General features: G+C 39.0%; 1 protein-coding gene and 1 long non-coding RNA gene across 4 annotated transcripts in view; one reads left to right on the top strand and one right to left on the bottom strand.

Annotated features, from left to right (window-relative positions):
* The window catches only part of LOC132912642 (uncharacterized), a 609,022-nt gene that overhangs the window by 139,967 nt on the left and 447,656 nt on the right, over positions 1-21,399 (top strand). The gene's annotated exons all lie outside the window — the stretch shown is intronic.
* LOC132912674 (uncharacterized) overlaps positions 1-21,399 on the bottom strand; it is a 110,503-nt gene that overhangs the window by 17,017 nt on the left and 72,087 nt on the right. The gene's annotated exons all lie outside the window — the stretch shown is intronic.

The raw sequence follows: 21,399 nt of genomic DNA on the forward strand, positions 1-21,399 counted from the left end.
ACACTTTTTCAAGATTTAACGTGCACCGGTCGTCAAGCAGCGAAATCTTTTTCCAACGTTTTTCGACCACGTTCTTCGCCGAGCATTATGCAAACTCGACCGAGCGCACTCCTGTTCGAAGGTTTTCCAAAGGACGATTTACTGGCGGTAATGGGACGCGAGAGGATCCACAGGCTCGTTCATGTATCATTCATACGTCGTCGCCGGTTACTCGCTTCGGCTGCGCGCGAAGTCGCGCGTTCACGCACCTGACGTTGCACTTCTAGTTACTTTCCAGAACGAAGCTTACGTCTTTCCGTCAAGTCAAATAGTTCAAACGTTTATCTTCATTTTCTGGGCAACGTAAGTAAAAATGAACTCGAGTTATATTTTCGACAGTCGATTTGTAATGTCGATTAAAAATGGAAAATAATATCGGTATACGAGGTTGCCATTGGAAAGGCAGCTTCGTTCGTAGAATAACAAAGTTTAAAGATCTTTATAATTCATATGATTAATATAGTATCAGTTTTTAGTATCGAAAACTTCATTAGAGATACTCAAAAGATGAAAATACCAAGATTCTTTAGAATAATTGTTTTATTAATGTATTCGTAAACAGGGAAGATGTCTCCTGTTAATTATTTTTATATTTCGTTATTAATGCATGTATGCGATTGTACTCTGTGCACTCAGATGGTATTGGATTACAGACAATTCACGATAGTTCCAACTAGATCGTTTCGTTTTAAGGTATATCCTATATTAAGAATCGTCAATGGGATTCGTCGAGTAATATGTACGATACAAATAGAAATTCAATACTACAAAATTAAGTAACTTAAGTTAGATCGGTTTCAGACTATTTTGGTCATCCATGCTTCAACAGTATCGATTGAAAGTCAAAATGGAAAAATATCCTCGTAAAATCTTGATAAAAAATTAACACGACTATTCTTCACCTACAGCTTGAGTACAGATCTTTATACAATATCGTAGACGTTTATATTTTTATAAATAAGAGTAGAAAAATCGAATTTAAGTAGAGATTTCTTTCAAGCAGAACGAGTCGATACTCTAATACACTTTACATATTATTGCGTTATATATATTTTCCATAAATCCACAAACATTTTTAAGCTATTCGTTAGCAGCCAACGTTCTCGATCTACTCATTATCGAGGCATAAAGGAAAAAGAAACGAAGTTTGCTTTAAAATATTTAACAATCCAATCAGGAACGACCCTCCCTTCGTTCTCGCACATTGTACACACGCAGGATCGGTGGAGGCGGATTTCATTAGCCCGTGACCCTTAATCGTCGCGGTCGATGATCAACGAGCGATCGAGGCTCGTTTAGCCGGCGCAACGAACGCTTCCGCCCCCGCGTCAAAGTTAGCAGCGCGTGTTGGCCTAACCCTGGTAATTTACGGCTAGCCCCGCCGGGGATTTAAATATGTCCGGGGGACCGAGATCCGTTTCCGCGCGGCGCGGCAACTTCCCGATAAGCCGGTAGCCGCTTTAACTTTTCTTTAACCGGAAGATTGAATTTCGCTTCCGCCCCTCCGCCTCGCTCGTCTCTTTTTTATCCTGAACGAATGAACGAACGAACCGCTGGCGAAACTTTCGCTCTGGAAAAAGCTATAGGAAGCTATTGTTACACCGGCACTCGGCGAAATTTCCTCGAAAATCAGCGTAGATCGCGGATTTACGTCATCCGCGCGCCCCAGGGGGTGGAGACCCACCAAAAGGGACGGAGGAAGGGAAACTTTCGTGTAGAGTATCGACTCGAGTCGCGCAACCTTCACCTGTTTCGTTTCGGAAAATCGAGGGAACTGGGTGGAATTAATGGCTTGTTTTACGACTCTTTTTCCTCCTGATTGTTCCAGAGGTTGGTTGCTTAGTGCTAGCTTTTCTTTGATGGCGATGGATAGTTGAACATGAAGTTGAAACTGAACTGTGTTACGAGGCTGGGCTAGTGTGTGAAGATGTTTAAGAGGAACTGTAGAACGACCGATTTGAATTGCTAATTGTTGCAGAAATTTACTTTAATTTTACTGTTTTTTGAGTTGGGAAGCTCGTGCATCGGCAATTGATTGGCTCATATTAATATCGAACTACGCTCATGATGTTTCACGATTAGGGTTCTGGTTTAATAGAAACGGATTTATTTGTAAGGAAGTTTAACTGCAATTTTGGCGTCGATTCTCCGATAAGGTTCGTTAAATACAAAGTGCGCAGGGTTCTCTAACAATTCCTTAAGTAGCTATTTGAGAGCAAGAAAGCAAGGGATTGGTAAAAACTGTTCTCAAAAATACGAAAATCAGAATCAACGCTGTTTCTCACCTTTCTGCACTTCGTTCTATAAATTATGTCTCTTTTCCTAAGTCCTGGTACGTTATGCCTCATTCACAAAAACATTCGAAGAATCTTTGTTCCTACTAATAAAACGAATCATTCTCACAGACTGAAAAGGACTCGGCTCTTAAGTACGTAGGACATTATATTTCCTTCGAGACATTACAACAATCCCACGCAAACTATAATAACGTCGCAGCATCTTAGTAATTCTTTTCCCTCCGTTATTCCACTCTACCTTTCGTATACCCGAGAAAGGAACGAGGCAATTCTTCCTCGAATTCCAGGCTACCGTTCGCATTAATCGATCCTCGAGAATCCTGATCGCCATTACAATCGCGCAGCGTCTCGAAAACTTGGAAAGCGAACCCTCGATTTACGTCGGGGTTTGAACGGACAAGAAAAGGGGACGATCGAAGAGAAAAACGGGGATGCCTTTAACCTGGTATGCTCATACGTTCGAGGGATATAGATATAATTGCCATAAGGGCGGTGGTTGAGATGAAAGAGGGGATGAAGGAGAAGATGAAAGAGGGTGGCAGAAAGACGGTAAAACTTCCGTTCTTCTCGAAGTCGCGTATTGGCCACGCTGTTTTCTTCCGCATTTTTCAGAATTTCATTGTCCTGCCTTCGGTCCAAGCCAGTAACAATGCTGCTCCAAGCACAATTCGAGAAGGATTTTCTACCTTACGTACCCATATCCGCCGTTCCCTACCTCTTGAGGATTGGCCACCACCTCGTCCGGTTGTACACGTTCGGCCGTTTTTCAATATCTTTCGCGTCGCCACGGAAATGGAAGAACGAAATTGAAAAAACCCGTGTATCAATTGCTGAACACGTCGACGTCCGCGGTTTTGCTATTTTGTACGCGTTACGCTCGAATCGATCGCGGTTTAGGAGCTTTTCGGCCGCACGTTGAAATCTTTCGATTTTTTTTTTTTTTTCTACGGTGATTCGTTTTATAGGATCGCATTGTATATACTTTTTCGATTTCAGCTTGTGATTTCGTTGTATTAGGTTTGGTAAGATCGCGAAGCGGACCGTGCATCGATTCGTTTGGACAGAAATGCGTTCATAATTTAGAGCGCGCAGGTGTTGATCAACTATGTATTGATTAAACCGGAGGAAACTTGAGAAGTTTTAAATATTTTAATTTATGGTCGTACTTTCGCACAAAATTTCATTTTAACAACCTTTCTATCTTCGAGACTAACGTAGCAAGAAATTCTTTGCGAATGTGTTTTAACGATATTTCTCAAGATTCTCGTTAATCGAAATGTCGAATTAGCGCCGCAATAGCGTGTTAAATGGAGCAAGATTTATATTTTAATTTGTCATCGATATTTGTCACTTTTATCCCCCTATATTTTAGTTCGGTGTATTTTGCCCACATTATATCTAGTCGCCTGTCACAAAGCACTGCTTATCATTTATTTCTTGTCTCTTTGTCTGTTTCTGCTGCTTGTTATTTCTTATACTACATGCTATATATCCAACCCAATTCCCACTATTTCCTCGGTCCCTTTGATTTTGCTTCCGTATTTTTGAATTATTAACCACATTGGCATTAACCCAAGCACATAATACAGATCTCTATCTCTATATTCTGTCTTCGTATAACACATTGAAGGGAAAATTTAAGCTATAAATCATAATATCTACTTACATGTTCCATGAAAAAATTAGTAATTAAGAAGATTACGAGATACGTCTACGTCTTTTAACATTTAGCGTGTCTTCAAATTTTCCCGTTTGATTACCTATTTATTTAATGTTTCAAATTAATACTACGATATTTACAATACCTTGAAGAAAACATATTAAAAAGATATTAAAAATATTAAAATCTTCTGTTCGCGAAAGAAACAAAGGATAAATATATTTTCAATCACATCGCGGTAAGAAAGATTTTCTCCAGAGTGGATGAAAAACAACATTCATTTAGTCGTACTACTTACACGACGAGACAAATACGATACAACACATAAAAATCAATTTTCTAGCATTGATTAATGTTTATGCTTCTGTGTCGTTGTTTCTTCTGCGTCTCCATTGGCTTCCGTTTGCAACAATAAATCTCGACGAAACAGTGATCAAATAAATAATCTGTTTCGTCCTTTTCCTGCCAGCCAGTTTTCCTTTTCGCGTAACTTTTCCTGATGACAAACTAGTTGGCTCGGCGCCATCAAACGCGACCAAGTCCAAACATTTAATTCAACCACGAACACCGAAAGAGGTCAGTCTTTCCGCTTCCTTCTCGCTATTCTCTTCCCTCGTTTCCATCCTCGGTTCTCGTCCTTCTTCTCGTCGATCGTACGATCGATGATACGCACGAACAACGAAGAATTTAACGTATAATCGAAGAGAGACGGGGTGGAACGTTTCACGAGTGGGGGGAATAACGAGGCTTGGCTAAATAAAAATTCAATGCAGCCTCGTTAGATGGGCAGAGGCGCGATTACGAGAGGTCCCGCCCCGGTAACGCTGTATTTGCATACGAAAATTATCCCGTTGAATTTTTCACCTTCGTTAAAACCGGAAGAAGAGGGAAATAAGAGGGGTAAACGGCGCGAGAAATTGAAAATGAACGAGCTCAGCTATTTGCGCGATAAAATTGCAACACGACCGGTCCATGAGCAAACGAACGAACGACGACAAAAGGAAATTTTTGAAGAATTTCCGCGCCAGTCTTTTTCTGCTTTTTTTTCTCCCTTTGTCGCTTGTTTGCGACGATGCTTTAAAAAGAATCGCTCGATGCTTAAAACGACGATTCTTGGAAACTTCTCAAGAAACGGTATCGGAAGAATGTTATTTGAGACTGGAAATTGTGCCATTGTAAATGTTTTCCGACATAATTAGTGTGTTAGCGGATACCGCGATTGCAGTTGGTGAATTTCTACCGCTCCATATTACACTTTTTTCTTTTAGTTTGGTTTAATGCCTTAACGACATTTTTACGCCATCAAAATATTCGTTAAAAATGTACATTCTGGCCGTACTTTCAAATCTGTGGATTTGAATGCGAGAAAGTTTTTTCACATATTCTTAACTTATATAATAGATTCACAGATTTACAGGTTTCGTCATACAGGTTTCTACGTCGTTCAAGTTACTCGAAGCTTTTTGGAAAATTCTTTGAACGTGCCGAATGGATTTTAGAAATCCGAACGAAGCTCCAGCGGAATAATCTTCTACATCTATTCGGAGAACAATTCAATAGAAACTTTCCTTTCCAGCTGTAATGTCACAGAGCACGAATAACCTATGCACAGCCCATAGATTCTTAAGAAGTAAGGCGGCTTAGTAAGAACGACGTAACCATATTATCCGCGATAAAATCTAGACACTGACACTGGCTGCGTGCACGCGCACCTTCCATAACGGTGATACATTTTTTACACGACCAGGTCTGGAAAAAGCCGTTGTAATCCAGAAAAGTTTGGATAACGTATGTACCGCGTAATATCGCCGCGAAAGTTAGGCCGTTCGTTGCCGAACAACCGAAAAATATGCTTCCATTTCAGAGGCCACTTAATTCCAAACGAGGTGGCGACTGTTGGCCAGATGCTCGCGACACAGAGTATCTTTTCTGAGTTGATAATGTTCGTTCTGTTCCGGGCTCTTGCTCCTTCCGAAACTAGTGTATCGTAATACTTTGCGTGGAGTTAAAAGAAGTCCGATTTGGGAAGGCAAAGATTGGAAACTAAGTTTCGCCAACGCAAGTTTCGTCCTTCTTTAAAGAGTTAGATTTTGGTAATCTCGCTTGTGCGTTCAAGTGAAAAAGATGGTTTCTGTTGTTTGAAAAGTAGACAGAGTTCGTATCGACGACAGAAGGCACGATGGTGCTTATATTAAATAAAAATATCGAATCTTAAATTTCGGATTTTGGAACGTGCAATTCTTATCGGATAGGACTTCGCATTCCGAAGCCTCGAAGTGTAATGGTCGAAGAAACTTGTGAAACTTTAGGATTCTTAATTTTGTTCGAATCCTGTCTAACAATTTCAAAATCTCTCTATTTTTTTTTTTTTTTTTTTTTTTTGAGATCTTTCATTTTAATATATAAAATTTTTAGAAATCCACAAAACTGAACAGTGCTTTCTTTGATCTTCTTCATTTTATTCTATCATTTTTATGTATTCTCTAAATTAGTGTAAATCGAGAGCCATATAAAATAAGAATAAATTTGAATGCGCAATTAAATATTATAGTGTTATATTTAAATGCTGTAATATCGAACGTAAAACATTCGATCATCGTTCTGCGTCATAATCATTCAGAAACCTTCTGAACCAGTACCATATTCAACTACATCTTTCCACGCAGCTTTTCCTATTTTACAATCTTCTCTGATTTTCCTCACAACGTAAGTGCATATCCATTAAAAATTTTGAAGAGGCTCGTTCTCCTTTCAACGTAGCATCGAGCATTCCATCTGTTCGCACATTTTTAGTCCACAAAATTCAATGACTCGCGATGAACAATTAAATTCCCAGCCCCGCATTATCAATAAATTAATCGCTAATGAAACAGGTTCAATTTTCAACCATCGTGCTACGAAAGTTATCCAAACTTATTTATTATTTGATTAATGGCGTTGCAAAATCCTGGCATAGAGCCGCTGTTGAATCGTTCAGTTTCCACATTCAGTTGCTCGATTAATATATTAATATATAAGCATTAACGTTTAATGCGATTCACGGGACGAGCTGCGAGGGTGGAAACGACACTAATTCGCGTAATACGCTCGAAGCTTTTCCATCGGTTGTTCCGTTCTGATGTTTAGCGTTAAAGAGATCCAGAATGTTATTTTCACTTTTAATCCACCCCTCCCCTTAATCCGAATGCAGACTAAAGGCAACTGTTCGCTCGATGCAAAGCATGCTTTATTGCCGATGATGTTTAACCGGCGCTGCTAGTCGTCACTGATATATCGTTTACGCTCTCACGGAAATCGCTGTGGACCCTTTTGTTCCTCTCATTAGTTCGGTCGGAGATTGTTTAAGGTCTGTAATTAGAAATCATGAAATTATAGGAGAAATCGTTGTTGTCCGAATAACGTATCAATGATAATAAACATTTCTTTGGAATAATCGCTTATTTATTTTTAATTTTAATATAGTTTCTGTCCGGAATTTTGAGTGGGTGTCCGTTTATGGCACGGACAGACCCATTTCCCTTTTTAGGAAATTCCGAATTTCATATCCTCCCTGAGCTGTAAACCCAATGACTCCGAGGTGAGGTAAAAACCCCGGGAAAAGCCTAGCCGGAAAGGCACGATGGACAGACGAAACCCAACGTCTGTTAGGGAGAATCAGCAACGTAGGAGGACAGTTCGTCAACAGACTTCGTACCGTGCGGGTGAAATACTTCACTCCCAACAAAATCTTACCACCGCCATGTTTAGAACATCACATTTTACGTTTATACAAGTGCAAATACAGTGCTGGATTACTCTAACATTCGATCTATCAAACCTCCTCCACCGTGTGCGTTAAGTCATTCGAGGTACGCGATATCGACCGATCGGTTTGACCTGACCGGTTGCTCCTTAGTCGATAATTCGCAACAGTTTCCTTTGCAGGGCGAAAGGAAATTTTGGTATTTTACGTTGGAATACAACGATATTACACGCATAGGCACAAATACTCTTACACAGACACCTACACAGGCATTTGAACAGGACGCTTATACAGATCATACTCATTACTGTATAAAGAGTGGGGTTTAAAATATTTAAGGGATCATGGGTCATTACCTACGTCTAGTCTGAGAGTAACTGGCCAACTGTCAACAATCCATAAATCCTTTACCTGCATACTTTGTTAATTATACCATATCACTCGCTTGTATACATTTGGTTCTGTAGTTCTGTTTAATAAATATTATTTTAACATAAACATTGTGTCTTCCACAGATTATTTATCTTAACTTTAAGATTAAATTCTAACATTTTATGTATTATATGCACGCTATTTCGTGATATTGTATACATATGATCATGGGATAGAAATAATTTGGTATTTAATAAAATTAGGTATAATATAATATCGATTAAAATACCAAGAAATTGTGTGTAACTGAAAAGTACCATGCACTTTTCAATTCTTTGTACAGTCATGTAATAAAGATTACCTGTTAGTTTTTAAAGACAGAATTAATTTTGGCAAGCTATTCTTTCTCTGCTAAAATCTATCTCTACAATCTATCGATATCAGTATATAGATCGTTAACCTACGTTAGAACTGTACGTATAAACATGTGTATAATATAACATTTTTATTGAACGACAAATTACATGTGTAATAAAAACGATTAATTTTTCTATTCATCGAATTATTCAACGATCTCCGTGCCATGATAAACTTCTACATTTACCTACTACCAACGTTAACATTTTCTAGTTTTCGCAATCAATTCTTTCTCTTTCATAATTTTTTTTTTTTATTTTATTTTGGTTTTTTACAATTTGTCCTTATGGACATTTGGTAAAGTGTTGTGTCTTATTGGTGAAAAAAAAATAAAATAAAAATAAATATAGCATGTGGGTGGCTACCCCCAGCGGAGTGCCAGCTTCGTTTTTTCCAAGTTATATCTTTTATGATCTTTCATAATTTGTCCCACTTTTTCTCCACTGTCTTCTAAAAATCTATTTCGTGAGCCGTTCGTTTGACCGAAGAAATTCCTGTCAAGTGTTATACAGTGAGAGCTGTACGAGCGGTAGTTGAACGCGAGCCACTGAGTTAACTGGCGAGATTTATCGAAGCTGGACGACCGGACGATAAAAGTACAATTAAAGCGGGGATAATATATTCTCAGCCTGGAGAAGGATGGTACACCTGTCGGATACTCTTCGTTGCGATCAGGCAAGGAGAAAACGAACCCGAAGAAAAATTAACCCAGTTACAGGGAATAATAGAGCCGACGATTCGCTACTCGTCGTTTCCCACTAATAATCGATACTTCCCTTCGATATTCATTTTTCCATCGTCAAATGATAATCAATTTCCTTATAGCGAACGATTCCATCTTATATCTTGTTACACTGTTTCTCTAATTTCGCAAAAGTCTCATTTTGAAGAATGATGATATTGGTTTTCTTTGTCCCCCGAACGAAGTTGTATTTTAAATACAAATCTAAAACTTTAAGGTAAAAGTCTAATTATGGCGATTATATATTTTTTTACTTACAAAAGTTACCTACAAAAGTCTCGATACATCTCAGAGGAAAGCCATTTCTGTTTAAGGAGAACGTATATAGTATCGTGTTAAAATACACAAATTTATTTTGTCAGAGGATAAAGAGGGAATAAAACAGAATTTTTCTTGGCACAGAATTTTTAAAAGTATCAACTTGGCGGCGAACAATTCGTACAATTTTACTGCGTTAATAGAATATATGAAAATTTCTATCGGTGGGTGTGTGTTAGATTTTGCAGTATGGTTTTGCACGGGGAAATTCTATTTCTGATTTAATGAAATCTAGAGATTTGAAGTGCCAGTTTTGAAATATTCAGCATGAAAGTTGATAAATTGTTTCGTTGTTTTCTTATAAAGGAAAAGACAGAAGTAAAGTTGTAAGGAATATAAGAAAATGCTTTATATTTCTGAAATGATTCAGTGGAGATATATGGCCAGCAACAAGTTTCTAAAGCAGCCGGATCCTCAAGGTATCCAGCGAGGATTAAAAAGTTTTTGAGCTGATTCATGCCGTAAAATACTGCAGTGTACGAGTGGTCTTGATACAGGGACAATTAATACGCGAAAAGTTTATTTTTGTCGCTCTAAGTGAATAAATAAACGAAACAAATTTCTTCGATCGAACGAGTTTTATTTCATTCTTTAAACAAATATCTCCGAAGATAAAGTCTACAAAATTTCCAAATTATATTTAATCATCACTAAACGCGACGACAAACTAAACGATATAAGAGACCAAACAGTAAGTTGATGAAACAGTGAAAATTTTACCGAATGAGATAATACAAACTCTATAATATGAGTATACATCATCACAAAAAACTAAAAATACTGCCTTATACTTATTGTCAATCTGTTTTACAAATTACCTATTACAGGACAAGAAGATTTTTATTTGCACGACAAGTGCACTCTGTTACATTTCTAAATTGATCGTCTACAATTGCATCAACCATTATAATGGAAAAGATACTTTTGTTTTACTTATTTTACTTGTTATTTCTTTTATTTTTATTCCTTTAGTTTCATTCCTCTCGTACAAAAGAGACGTCGCTTTCTACGAATAATATTCAGCAACGTTCATTTGGAATTTCTTGCTCGCAATTAAACGTCGCTTGAAATTTAATTACCGAAAGTATTTGACGCAACGTTTTATCAAGCACTCATTATCCTTCGAGTATAATGGAACGTCAAAATGTCCGGCAGTTTTTGAAGTCGTTTAACTAACTAGAGACGAGCAATGCGTTTGTTTATTCGACGTTGTCCGATGAAAAATCGCCGAACGACGAGGAACAGGTTACAGAGGTCGATCATCGAATTCGTGAACGACACGATGATGGCTCGAGCCATCGGCTTTCCATGAATAATGGAGGACAAACGCTTCTAATTATAAATGCTAATTGGTCGAAATGTAGCCACGTTAAACGGGACCTGGCAAATCATTACGACACTGATAAACATACGATTCTGATTTTGCGATAACAATAGCTTTTATTAATTATGGACGATGTTCGTGTTTGATCCAGTAACCTTAGGAAAATATAGGTTGCTGATGTACTGAAATCATTTGTAACAATACCATCGCAATAAGCACATTACGAATTCAAGATTTTTCTTTCGAAAAATATACACGGTGCTGTCGTTCGATTATTAAAATTCAATGTTGGATGCATCGAAGTTGTAAAAATTGTCAATCGACGAGTTACAACTGTATGTTATATATTTTGATATATGTATTCACAATCAGCGATTGCTAATCACAGTTACGATCTAATTATAAGGTAGACAATATTGTTTCACCTATAGCATAAAGACCAAAGAAATTCTTCATATTGAGGTTATTAGATGTGCGAACAAAGAAACGCGTGGATAAATTGTAAGATAGAAGATATATTTTAATACAGAAGTGTAAATACAAGTCGGAATATAATTCGAGCTAGTCTAGATCCACACGCTAGCAGTGCTACCCTATGACTGAAAAACCCTGAAGCCATCGTCGCCTGTCTACTGTTTATGGTCTGTCTTCGTCCCAGTCTTTCGTCTATCTATCGCTGTCGATGGCTTCAGTGCTTGAGAAAACTAAAAGACCAGATGTAGAGTTTTCTTAAAAGTGGTGACCACAAACTCTCATTGTTCCTCGTGCATGCCAATATTAAAAAGCAAATAGTAAGTATCAACAATCGAGTAATTTAAATCTAAAAACTATCATTTCATCACGTTCCAAATAACCTCGATAACTTACGTGCCCCTGTTGCAACTGATTAAAGACAAAGAGCGAAAATCAAAGTAGGAACAGGGATCGTGGCAACGATCCCTAACCATCGACAACATTCACAGGAGAGCAGATTGACTGGTGGTGGATATCACGGAGACACGACATCATCGGGTTCGCGTTTTCCGCGAGCCATTGTTCGTTATCGATTACCGATGTCCGTCGTATTTAACCAGCGAGGCCCACAGTTTCCTCCGCGAGCACGCTATTTTCTGTTCATTGGCCGTCTTATCGCGTGCCACCCTCCCACAGCATCCCCTGTCGCTCGTTCACGGGGCACGAGAGAGCAGTCGGAACCCGCAGGTTCAAATTGTTTGCATTGTGCGGATCTCCGATGATATTAGCCATTATATTAAACTCTGAAGAGTCCGCTCGAAAGGGAGTACGACGTGAATAGCGACTCTATCGCCGCTGGCTACTGGGCAGGGGGATGGTATACTTCCTTCCGCAGCGTCGTCCTACCTTCTTCTTGCTGCCTCCTACGGTAACCAGACTGATTTCGATGCTTCCGTGATCGGAACCTTGCCGAGTTTCTCCGTTTCGTTCGTAGGCCTCCGTTTGTTGGCGATGGAACGTAGGTGTTTGCGATAACAGCAAGTTTTAAAGAGACTAACCAGGGCGTTGGTTTCTTCGATTAGGAAATCAGGTGGTTTGGTCGAGAGAAGAGGGTTTTGATATTTTTGAGATATGTATAATTTTGTGCGCTAGATTAAATTGGCCGCGTAGTAGTGACACGCGTGTGTGAATATGAGTGTGTGGAAGTATTGTGTGCGCGCGTCTCGAAAAACAGACGAATGTAACTGTTCCGTTGGCAGTCTGGTATGGAAGATGGTGAGACGTATATCGACGAAGATCCTGGAAATTGTTTATTAAATAGATCTAAAAATATTTTAATATGAATTCTAAGTGTAACCTTAGTGTTCCTTTACTCTTATTTCGGCAATTAAGATTCACAATTCTCAACCATATTAAAACAATTAATCGAGTCAATGTGGTCTATTAACGAATTAGCAAAAATTAGTTTCGTAAGAACAAGTACGATTATGTAATCGTTGGCGTGCAAGCTTCTATATTGTACTGTATAATGTATGGTGTAAATATTATATCATACTTGCGAGTTTCTGAAGTTTAAAGCACGAGTGTTTGTCTATGACTTGTTTAAGATAGTGTATGTTGTGTATGTAAGTTTCAGAGGAACATTAAAAAAGAGAATATCAAGTAATTATGGCTTTAAGCGAGGCTGGTGTTAATGAGACTTTTCGCAGGAATTTTAGAAAATTGGTCTTTGTTATTCAGCTTATCCAGCTCTAAAAATCAGAGCTGTAGAAACTTACACGATCAACATTCCTTGTCACAAATCCAAATTTTCATTCATCCAAAAGCAGATATTTACAATTCACCATCCATAGACGTTTACACTCATCCATTTTACTCGAATTTCTTCGCTCTCGTTTCACATTGACGTTCTTCGGAAATGTACATCGAAGAAGCTGGCGCACGCACGCACTTTTTATTCGATTTTACTCGACCATTTTCCACCCTCGAAGCACTGTTTGCGTTCACCTTAGCGAACGTCGCCCGCCTTCCGGAAAATACATCTTCTCTCCAAGTATCCGCATTAATTTGCAGATTGCAAATGGAATAGCGGAGTCGCACGGTACACGTCGATAACGATTATTAGTCACCTTCGAATGGTCGGGGAAGACTTCGATTCGAATATGCTAAAGAGAGAACGCAACGTCGACTTCACCTATTCGCAAAATCGAGAAAAGGAAAAACTGGGTCAAAGCGTCACGGTGACAGTGTTTACGTAGCGTATAGTCCTTTGAACGTAACATATTTCGTCACGTCACGTAAATGAGGAGCCGTGGCTGAACCTATAAAAGCGTCCACGCGATTGTTGCTGTAACGGCGTTAATTTGCACGAAACTTGCTCGCGACAAACGGACCCTCGTGTTGCGGCTTTCGCTGTTTTGAAAAGGCTCGTTATGTTTCGGATAAGAGGCGCTGGTAATTTTCAATCTGAGAGGCGATAGTTTGAGAATTGGCCGATCAGCTTTTAACAACGCCTTGTATGTACATTGACATCGAAGAGTATTAGAACGGTTGTTTTGAAAAAGATATGATTTCATCGCAAAATCTCTATTCGTCTTCGCAATTGATCCTGGCAATGTTATAAAACAATGCAACTGTGATTTTATTTTTTACAACTGTAACTCGCAACGAGAGATTGAAAAGAGTTCCTTAACGTACAAAGCTTCCTCGTACGTTTCAAGTACCTGTTTCCCGATAACTCAAGATTCCTGTCGATTTATCCAAAACAATCGCAGTAAATGCAATCGCTGAAATCTCTCGCCCCGAGCCACAGCCGCCAATTGAACCTTCCAAACGGAAGCTACGATTGAACGGGAAAAGCCCATCCCCCTTTAAACACGGTAACATCCAAAGCTCATCTCTGAAGCACATTTTACTTGTTGCATCCGCTTCGAAAAATCGACGCTGAAAAGCGGAAGCGAATTTTCGCCCAAATACCATCCAGCCCGGCGCGTCATTAGCGCTAAGCGTTTACGTAAACTCCGATACCGGGCGAATTGTTTACGCGTTTTACGCTGGCCGGAAGTACGATCGAAAGTTGGTTCGCGATAAGCAACGTTTCGACAGCGAGCACATCCCTCCCTGTCTGAAAAACGGGCACCGGCTAAACGACACAACCGCGCAAATGCGACTTTGATCGTTCTACCTTTTGATGTTCATCGTCGATATCTGACAATCTATCCGTTCCTCCATCCGGTTATCGATTATCGCCCGTGGCGCAAAATGAATACGACTATATTCGGTGACGTGGTGCGCTCTGTGTCGCGCATGCAATTTGTCGCGCGGCCGCCGCCGATTCGTTAATGGCGGCGGGAAACGCGTTATGACGCATTAACCCTTGTATTTGTCGGTACACGTGAAACACGCAATGAAAGCAACGATCGTGAATTGCTGGAAGTATATTGACAGAGATTCGCGTTTTTCGGAAACTGTTATTGGAACGACCGTGTGATATACAAAGGATAGCTTCGGTTTGTATCGAGCCTTACGAATGGTGTTGTAGTTGTATTCGAATCGGAGTTGCTAATTGTATGTTGTAACGGTATATTTACAATATATATTAGGTCGTCCGAAAAGCAATGAAAGCAACGATCGTGAATTGCTGGAAGTATGCTGACAGAGATTCGCGTTTTTCGAAAACTGTTATTGGAACGACCGTGTGATATACAAAGGATAGCTTCGGTTTGTATCGAGCCTTACGAATGGTGTTGTAGTTGTATTCGATTCGGAGTTGCTAATTGTATGTTGTAACGGTATATTTACAATATATATTAGGTCGTCCGAAAAGCAATGAAAGCAACGATCATTAATTGTTGGAAGTATACTGATAGAGATTCGCGTTTTTCGGAAACTGTTATTGAAACGACCGTGTGATATACAAAGGATAGCTTTGGTTTGTATCGAGTCTTACGAATGGTGTTGTAGTTGTATTCGATTCGGAGTTGCTAATTGTATGTTGTAACGATATATTTACAATATATATTAGGTCGTCCGAAAAGCAATGAAAGCAACGATCGTGAATTGCTGGAAGTATTGCTGACAGAGATTCGCGTTTTTCGGAAACTGTTATTGGAACGACCGTGTGATATACAAAGGATAGCTTCGGTTTGTATCGAGTCTTACGAATGGTGTTGTAGTTGTATTCGATTCGGAGTTGCTAATTGTATGTTGTAACGAATAATGCGTTTTATGTTGTAACGGTATATTTACAATACATATTAGGTCGTCCGAAAAGCAATGAAAGCAACGATCGTGAATTGCTGGAAGTATGCTGACAGAGATTCGCGTTTTTCGGAAACTGTTATTGGAACGACCGTGTGATACACAAAGGATAGATTCGGTTTGTATCGAGCCTTACGAATGGCGTTGTAGTTGTATTCGAATCGGAGTTGCTAATTGTATGTTGTAACGGTATATTTACAATATATATTAGGTCGTCCGAAAAGCAATGAAAGCAACGATTGTGAATTGCTGGAAGTATACTGATAGAGATTCGCGTTTTTCGGAAACTGTTATTGGAACGACCGTGTGATATACAAAGGATAGCTTCGGTTTGTATCGAGCCTTACGAGTGGTGTTGTAGTTGTATTCGATTCGGAGTTGGTAATTGTATGTTGTAACGAATAACGCGTTTTATGTTGTAACGGTATATTTACAATATATATTAGGAAAAATTTCTTTCGTTTTACAAGGAAATGATGGATGCACAAAATTTTCCGTTTTATATTATTTTATCGAATTATGATTCATTTTGTTCTATCAAAATACAGATCACAACGTTCCACGGATTAGGTTTCATATTTGTATAAAGACGCGTTGTTGTAAAAAACATGTCTGTGAAAGAAAGACACTTTCCGGACAATCCAATATTTGTAATTGTATTTAATGTAATGTAAGTTGTAGGTATTAAGTATGACGAAATGCGCGGAAAGATGCTGTGTAATAGGACAAACCGATCATTTTCAAGAGATTTTATTTTATATCTGAGGCCTAACGTGGGTATTAGGAAAATGAAAATCTGCCTTGTTTCTAATTAACGGTAAATATAATAGAATTGTCGTAATACGTAACTTCATTCCGAAACTGATACGCTATTCTAAACTCGAGTTTTATTTCAAACTATCAATTCTCTTTATTGACCGAGTCTATTTTGCTCAAAGATAGCTTAACCTATTTTTATCTCGTCGACACTTGTGTTCCCAGAGTCTACTTCAAACTCTTGTAGAATCTGTTTGAAGTACGTTACGTATCGGTTGTGCAACGTGAAAATGGATAACATGTACATCTACTGTACTCACTTGTATTTCAATTGTAGAAAGATCGACGTTATTTACGCGATACCGAAGGGAGCAAGTAATAGAGACGTGAACATTTTTGTTACACGTTTTATGTTCTAGTTCTAGGCCACGGTATAGAGAAAATACGTACACTGGTTTATTGCGTGTTCCAAACTTATCATAATGTACTTTGTTCCGAAACTCAGCAAACATTCGCGTAGCTGACATCCTTTAAAAATCAACCCTCCAACAACCACAAAATCCTCGAACAAAAGCACCCTCTGCGCTCTAAATTCCCCCATGAAATCTGCAATCAAAAATCACGCAACAAACTCACGCACAACCATACGTAGCAACCAACCGGAAACAGAGGTTCGTGACGGGCTGGTCACAGCGGCGCATCCGTCACGAGGCGTAATACATTTTTGAGAGCGGGCAATAAATCGGAAGCTGACGCGGGTCATCACAGGGCCAAGGATGTCGTCGCGAAACCCCCCAGCTCGTCCCGACCGGCTTTATGGCGCACGCCAGCCAGAGGGAAACGCGTTCGACCCCGCGTTATAAATCAACCACTATGAACCCATTAGGGTGGCCATAACTCGTCGATATCTCGAGGACCGGCAGCTTATTATATCCTGCATATATAATTCGTCCAAGTGCGAGCATCCGTTCTCCAGTAGCGCGTGTTACACGTTGCGAGTAAACCGTTTTCACCGGATCTCCAACCGGTTTGATCGATCCGATTGATTGGCGAACGATCGATCTACGGTGATCGATGGCCAACGAAGCCAGCCTTCTCTACCTGTGGCCTATCGTTGCTCGACGCGTGTGCCTCGCCCGTGTAATTGGATTTAAAGATACGAACCAACGATAAGCTTGACGAATGCTCGACCTAGACCGACACGAGGCTACGATTTGAGAATATTATTCGCAAGGGAGGAGAAACGTCGATGGTTACGTTGTTTCGATTATTTTTTGGGCGAATGTAGGTCTTGTAAGGAGATTTCTATCGTCTAAAGTCTAAGGCAAGAAACATTGGACCGTGGAAGATAGATTTGGAACGATGTAGAAGATTTGAATGAATCACGAGGATAAAGTGCGATTAGATAAGATACTGTTGCTAATAGATATTATTTAAGTTACGTTGTTTTGGATAGTTTCAAGACGTGCAGGTTTTGTAAGTAGATTTCTGTAGCCTAAATGTGATCGGTGAAAATTTTGAAAATCGCGCGAGTAGATATTATTTGTTTAATACGTACCATGAAATTGGAAAGCTTGTGCGAAGGAAATCACGAATTTGTAAGAACCAAATTTTATCGTGAAGGCTACTTATAGAAGATAGTATTACGTCATACATTAAAATTTCACAACCGAAGTTTGAAACCAATCTCTAGTCGAAAGATTCGGAGAAAACATGGTCGGTGGAGGTTCGAAAAAGCTGCCACGGCGTCTCTTTTCTCTCGGCCAGCCTCGTACATCACTCGATTCCTGTTCGATCCCCGTCACGATAAATCTTCGTGTTCTTCCGACGATCAGCGTGGCTGTCGACGAAGGAACTGGTTATTCGAGCCGTTAGTTTTCAAGCCTGGCCACGTTGTCGCGAGGAAAAAGGGGCGAAGCATCGCGTGAAATTCGATTACGCGGTCCGCATCGCGCATCCATCGACGACTCATCGCAACAGCATCATCGTTCCTGCTTCTGTACACGTGATAACATAGATATAGCGAGCCACGAGCCATGCTTCCGGTGAAGAAGATCCTTTGATCAAAACTCGCAGCCTTTATTACCTTGCACAATACACCGCGACTGAATTATGCAAAATGTTCGCGAATTCGTGTTGCCTCCAGGCGTTCGTTACGCGAAAGCGATCGAAACGCGTGCTAGAAGAATTTAAAAATTTCGACGGTTGCTTGTTCCAGAGTTTTCAACTGATTGTTCCATCGCGCTCTTGGAAGTTCATTTTTTTCATTCAATTCTTTCTCAATTTCTTTCTTTTCATTTCGATAGTGAAAAGTTGTTGAAATAATAATATTTCAGAATTTTGTTGTTGCTTTCGTTGGAAGGAATAGCGGTTGTAAAGGATATTTCACGTTTACGAAGGAACGTGTGAATAGATGTTGAGTATCAAGGAAATTACTATAACGTGTGTGGCAAGAAATATTATTAAGGATCTATTACGCGTCTCTATTATGCGATCGTTTAGAAAGGTCGCTTCAGTGTCTGACTAGCGTCTTATTCTACTTACGAGCGTTGCTCGAAGAAGGAAACAAAACAGGAGAAATAAATATTTCATTTTTAGAATTTTTCTCTCTTTCGTAGAGTCTTATTACCATATAAATGAACGAAAATGTTTCCACGTTAAGTTTAGTGAATCAACAATTATATAATCTTCTCACGCAGTGGTATCGTCAGCTTGCTAGAAGAATAATGCCGATAAGAGAAGAAAATATCACAAAAAATCAGTTTGAAGTAGATGAGAAAAGATTAGAGTAGAAAATTTTTAATTATCCTACTATTTAACGGTCAAAGTATTTTTTCTCTCTGATTATTTAATTAACAAACTTTTTGCAGGTGTCTAATAAAATATTATTCACGCGTATTGTTTATTATTAAAGCTGTATTTTAAGTTGTTCAATAGCGTTCTTAAGTAACTACGACACTTTTATTCTACCAAGTGACACACTTTTGAAATCAATTCTTGCAAATACCTCAGAGGCGACTATTTTTAAAATACGTTGTTCCTCCAGCAAACTTACGATACGCTTAACCACAATGCTCAGAAAAGGTAAAAGAGCCGGATATTATTAATTTTAACGGTATGAACTATTTTAAATATTACCTGAAGCATTTTAAATAATATATGTCAATAAACATCTCTTCCGGATAGAGCTCCTTACTAAAAGCATTTCGGTGTTCGTCTGATCAAAAAGTAAAATATCCCGCGATGTGAAACATTCCTGGGGCAATCTATACGGTCGTTTTTCGTGGAAAAACCGAGCTGGTCGAAAGGCAAACGTACTCGCCGCGAAACGTACACTCGCTCTCCTCTCGACTGCTCTATTCCCACCCTGTTTCTATTTCTCCTCGGTGAGTCTGGTTATGCAACTCGCCGATCGAAAATAGAAGAAGGTGCCGACATCGTCGACGACGCGACAACCGAGTGCGACCAGTTGATACGCCTTCTTGGAATTGCAAGGAGAATGAGACGAGTCGACTTACCGCGTCCCCGTGTCTCTTCTTTGTCCAATCGTCTTTCGCCTATTGTCTTTATGGTAGAATATAAAGAAGATATTAAAAACAAATTAGAGACAATGCGGAAAACCGAAGGAAGGCCGAAGTAGTTTGAAAGTTGATATTTTTGGTTCGAGTGGAAATTTACAGTATCTATATAATTTATATTAATATGACGAGAAATGAATTTTAACGTTCGAAATGTTACGTAGACCTGCTCACTGAAAGAAGGATTTATAGTTTGTACTTGTATATAATACGAATATAAAATTGAACGTTATGATAATATAAAGCAGTATTAAATTTATTAGAACTTGCGATAATTTATTCTACCATTTTAGGTTAAATCTGAAAGTTATGCATATACCCTCTTATTATTATTAGACTATTATTATTAGAATTAGGTCGATAGAGATTCATGACATCTCAGAGGGAAATTTTTCTAAATAATCAAACGACGTCAAAATCGAGTGGTGTGCTTTTAAAAACGTATATGCTGACGTGTGACAAGAAAGAATGACGATGACCTTGGAATGGCTTCCAAGATGACTTTGTGCTTCTTCCATTTCTTCCACCCTCATCGAACGTATCTAAACCTTGAAATTATATAAACTTCCCCTAGTTCTTTTTTCTTTTCTCCGCTATCCATAATTCAAATATTCGTTTTAGGTGAACTCGCTATACAAGTCGTGACACATCGATCACCAATTTTCGACTAAATTTACAAAGATAATTTTAAACAGACGTATTTAATATATATCGAATTCCTTTTTGGAATATTACGACAACGATGACGATAGTAACGACGGTAATAGCGAAAACAATGACGCTCGAATAGGAACGACATTAGCAACGCGTCAAGTGCATTAATTGCAAATCATTCGTCGACCGTCCATTGATGTTGCTTTAAAGCGGCGCATATTAAATCAGAAGCTCCGTTAATTATATCTTTTGCCCCGGCGCATTGTTTTCGCCCGGGATAACGTTACCTCGTTGCATTATTTCTATATAAATTGGCGCAACGATGCTTGTTCATTGGACAGCCGCGTGATTGACAGCTGTTCGAAATGTTAATAAGCGTGTACAATATGTAACACCGAGCAGATACACTGGCCTGATGGTAGAAAATTACCAAGCGCTGGAAAAAATTCGTTGCATCACGGACTGTGGAAGATCGTCGTACGACAGACAGTGAAACGAGTATAAGAGATACAAAGATCGGTGCGTACATAAAGTTTATATTTCAGTTTCTATGAAGGTACGATGAAAATAAATAAATGATCATGTTTCTCTCTCAATAAAAGTCAACATTAATTTTCCCCAAAATAATTGTATGTTATTAATAATTATAAAAGATCCGAAACCTGTCGGATTTTCTGATACTTATTTGGGATTGTTGTTTCGCTACACATTCCTTCTTTTGTTGCATCTTTTTTGTTTTATGTAACGTATACTTTCTGAAACTTCATAAAGAGTGCTACACATACAA

Source organism: Bombus pascuorum, chromosome 12 (assembly GCF_905332965.1).
Source record: "Bombus pascuorum chromosome 12, iyBomPasc1.1, whole genome shotgun sequence".
NCBI classification, from domain to species: domain Eukaryota; kingdom Metazoa; phylum Arthropoda; class Insecta; order Hymenoptera; family Apidae; genus Bombus; species Bombus pascuorum.